Below are 4890 nucleotides of genomic sequence, written 5' to 3' on the forward strand. Positions count from 1 at the left end.
AGGCAGGAACTTCCTGAACAGAGTCCCAGGGTCACAACAAATTGGAGACAGACTCAACAAATGGAACTACCTTAAAATGTTTCTGCACAGCTAAAGATAGAGCAATGAACCGAGAAAGACAACCAACTAATTGGGGAAAAATATTTCCAGCAATATGTCAGACAAGGGGTTAATATACATTACATACAGGGAACTCAAGAAACTAACCCCTCAAAACCTGACAAAGCAGTTACTAAATGGGCAAGGAAGATAAAGAGAGACTTCTCAGAAGAAGAGGTAAAAATGGCAAAGAGACACATAAAGATATGTTCATCACACTTGGCTGTAAAGGAAATGCAAATGAAAACAACAACCCTGAGATACAATCTTACCCCAGTCAGAATGACCCACATCCTAAATTCAGCCAACGACAAACGCTGGAGGGAATGCAGAGAAAGGGGAAACCTACTGCACTGCTGGTGAGAAAGCACACTAACACAGCCACTTTGGAAAGCAGTCTGGAGGGACCTCACAACGCTAAATATTGGCCTGCCCTACAACCAGCAATACCACTCCTAGCCATCTGCCCTGAGTAAAAGGAAGCAGGATACAATGACACGTGCACCCCCATGTTCACTGCAGCACTGTTCACAATTGCCAAAATACAGAAACAAGCCAGAGGCCCCACTACAGACGAATGCACCAAAACCTGTGGTACCTATACAAAATGGAATATTACACAGCAACCAGAAAGAATAAAATAATGGCACTTGCAGGGAAATAGATAGAAATAGAAAAAAAAACATTTTGAGTGAGGTAAGCCAAGAGAAAAGAGACAAACAGCACATGGTCTCTCTGATACGGGGATATTAAATACCAAATGTAAGGAGACAAAGTAAACAGGACTCGAGAAACAAAGGACCTCCACTCATCTTGCTGTATCATTACTAACTGACCCCATGCTGTGGATCACATATAGGTAGAGGTATGCACATATCTGAGGAAAAGTAGGGGGAGAACACAGAATCAGAGGGAAGCAGGAGAAAACATACAACAGAGGGACGCATCAGCTATGCTGGACATTAATGAAAACGAATTAAGCAACTCAAGGGCAGCAATGGGAGGGAGGGAATGAGAAGGAAAGAGGGAACAGCTCACACTAAGCAAAAGGAAAAAAATATCCATACCACCTGACATGGAATAAAGAGCTGTATTGTCAAAGCGCATAGAATTCACAAACTTTATAGACCATGATCATGACAATTTACCTCATGAAGGTAAGAATATGGTTGTGAATTTAACTATCACCATCTCATAGTTCTGTGAAATCTATGTAATCATTTAATCACAATAAAAAATTATTTTGAAGTGGCCCTGTGGCTCAAGTGATTGAGCGCTAGCCTTGAGCTGAAGAGCTGAGGGACAGTGCCCAGGTCCAGATTTCAGGCCCCACAACTGGACCCAAAAAAAATTATTTTGAAAGGCATGGAAGATTGTCAGGTGGGAAAGCACCTGACAAGCAAGTGTGAGGTCCTGAGTACAAACCCTAGTACTAAAAATCAGAGACCACAGGAACATTCGAAAACCTAGAGAAAAGAACTCACTCACTGGAACACTGAAAACAGAAACAGCCATAGCTGAAGGCAGCCAAGCCAGGACAGTTCCCAGGAATTAAGGACCAGAGAAAGATTTGGCTCAGGAGGACAGACATACTGAAGCATGTTATTTCAGCCCACACAGACGCCTTCCTCCATGCAGTCTCCTCAAAGTGGCTGCAGGACACAGCCTCAGTTCACAGGAACCCAGGAACAAGGGAACTAGTGAGCAACAGCCACATCCCCATCAGCACCAACAACCCATGGAGAAGGAGGCACAGGTGACATGGCACCACCACCACTCGCCTCCCCTTGATTGTCTTAGGGCTCCTTATCATGTAGGACAACATCTGAGGCTGAGAGGTCCTGGGTGCTTGGGTGGGTGTACACCACCATGAGCACTCACTACTCCAGGATCCAAAGGAGCTCAATGCCACTGTGAGTGGGCCTTACCTGGAGAGCCTGGAATATTCCATATGGGTCCTATAGGCAGCTAATTCCTGTGAGGCCCAGGAACCAATGTGACATCAGGGAGATGAATGTGCTTGAAGTCTATAATCAGGACACCAAGGACTGGCCAGTGTGGAACTGCAGGGCCAGACCTAAACCTCGAGGTCAAGTCCTGTCCTCTTGAAATCTGAAGTAGGTTCTAAGAGGCTCACATGAGTGTGTGAGACCCAAGGAACAGAGGCAGGGAAGACAGAGGGCGCATATTTCTGCCATGTCTACATGTATGGAGCAGCAGGATGTGTTGTAAAGAGCTGGGGTTGCAGCAAGGCACTGGTGGCTCACCCCTGGAATCCTAGCTCCTCAGGAGGCTGACCTCTGAGGATCACGGTTCAAACCCAGCCTGGGAAGGAAAGTCCTGGAGACTCTTAGCTCCAACTAACCACCAGAAAATTGAAAGGGGCACTGTGGCTCAAGTGGTAGAGCACTCGCCTTGAGTTGAGAAACAGCGCCCAAAGCCAGAGTGCAAGACCCACGATTGACAAAAAGATCTGGGTTTCTGTTTGTTTTCAGTATGGTGCTATTCTCTTCAAATTCTATATTTCTATATAAGCAGATACAAGGAGGGAAAAAGAAAATCAAAATAGGGAAATTATAGACAAGTGAGCTAATAGGAATGCAGTGCAAGCCACAATCAAGGCACATACGTAATTCTAACTTTTATAATAACCGCATGATATAGTGAAACAAGTGAAGTAAAATTTTTAAATATTCTCCTTTAACTTATTATATCTTAACTGAGGATTTTAAATTTAATTGTACTTAGTTCTGATTATGTGGTACATAGGACTTGAACTTAGGGCCTCATGCATGCAAGGTAAGCACTCTACCTCTAAGCCACATTCCCAGCCCCTAACTGATATTGTTATTGAACTCAAACCATGATATCAACTGTGCTCATTGCTGGCCACATCTTTGTCTTTTGTTCACAGCCCCATATTCCTCCTCTTTCCTAACCATGGCTAAAAGACAAATGATTTAACCAACCATTGTGAAAAAATCAACATAAATGATTTCATCTTGGAGGAGCCATGCCTAAGACACTGAACATTATCACCTGGAGGATGTGTCTTTTGGGCCAAGAGGAAGATCAGAACAAGAATCCTTACACAAGAAGAGAGGGAAAGAGAGTATTCAGATGGTATTAAATCTGGACTTGAGAATGGCTCACGTGGTACAGGGCTGGCCGAGCAAACATGAGGCACCCAGTTCAATTCCTACTACTGACAAACAAAACAATTTCATTAACACTCGAAGGAAATCCTTAGCCAGCACAATAAGGGAAGAGAAGGAAATGAAAGGGATCCACATAGGGAAAGAAGAAATTGAACTATCCCTATTTGCAGATGACATGATCTTGTACCAAAAAAAGAGAAATCTCCACTCTCAAGCTCCTAGATCTAATAAACCACTTTGGCAAAGGAGCAGGATACAAAATGAACCCACAAAAACCAGTTGCCTTTCTGTACACCAAAAATACACAAGCAGAAAAGGAAATCAGGAAAACAACTCCAATCACAATAACCTCCAAAAGAATAATCTATCTAGGAATTACCCTAACCAAAGTTGTAAAGGACCTATTTAGTGAAAATTATAAAAATCTAAAGAAAGAAATCAAAGAGGACACCAGAAAATGGAAAGACCTTCCCTGCACATGGATAGATAGAAGCAATATTCTGAAAATGGCGATACTGCCATTCAAAGCAGGTCCCATCAAAATCCCAATGACATCCTTTACTGAAATAGAGTAAACAACCCAAAATTTCATATGGAACAACAAAGGACTAGACTAGCCAAAGCAATTCTAGGCAAAAGAAGCAATGCAGGATGTATAACACCACCAGACTGCAAGCTCTACTATAGAGCCATGATAACAAAAACAGCTAGGTAGTGGCACAAAATAGACTCAAAGACCAATAGTATAGAATTGAAGACCCAGAAATAAAATCACATATATACAATCAGTTGATATTTGACAAAGGACCCAGAGACATACAGTAGAAAAAAACATAGCTTCTTTAACTATTGGTGCTGGGAAAACTAGGCAATCACATGCAGAAAACTAAAAGTGGGCCCTAACCTGTCACCACGCACTAACATCAACTTAAAATGGATTAAAGACTTCAACATCAAACCTGAAACTCTGAAAGTACTGCAAGACAGACTAGGAGAGGCACTAGAACTTAGAAGTACAGGCAGGAACTTCCTGAACAGAGTCCCAGGGTCACAACAAATTGCAGACAGACTCAACAATAGGACTACCTTAAAATTAAAAGTTTCTGCACAGCTGAACACAGAGCTACCAAACTAGAAAGACAGCCAACCAATTAGGAAAAGATATTTACCAGCAATATATCAGACAAAGACCTAATACCCAGTATATACAAGGAGCTCAAGAAACTAACCCCTCCCAACAAACCAATCACTAAATGGGCAAGGGAGCCAAAGAGAGACTTCTCAGGAGAAGAGGTAAAAATGGCAAAGAAACACATGAGGACATGTTCATCATCCCTGGCTCTAAAGGAAATGCAAAGAAAAACAACCCTGAGATACCACCTTACCCCAGTCAGAATGGCCCTCTTCCTAAATTCAGCCAATGACAAATGCTGTTGCGGATGCAGAGAAAGAGGAACCCTACTGCACTGCTGCTGGGAATGTACACTAATACAACCACTCGAGAAAGCAGCCTGGAGAGTCCTCAGAAAACTAAACATAGACCTTCCCTACCATCCAGCCATACCACTCCTAGGCATCTCCCCTGAGCAACAGGAACCAGGATATGACAAGGACATATGCCCCTCCATGTTCA

The 4890-nt window shown here is 42.8% G+C and overlaps 1 protein-coding gene across 1 annotated transcript in view; it reads left to right on the plus strand.

The window, feature by feature from the left end:
* Lrp11 (low density lipoprotein receptor-related protein 11) overlaps positions 1 to 4890 on the plus strand; it is a 44596-nt gene that overhangs the window by 9274 nt on the left and 30432 nt on the right. The window lies entirely within an intron of this gene.

This window comes from Dipodomys ordii, unplaced genomic scaffold, assembly GCF_000151885.1.
Source record: "Dipodomys ordii isolate 6190 unplaced genomic scaffold, Dord_2.0 Scaffold98, whole genome shotgun sequence".
NCBI lineage: Eukaryota > Metazoa > Chordata > Mammalia > Rodentia > Heteromyidae > Dipodomys > Dipodomys ordii.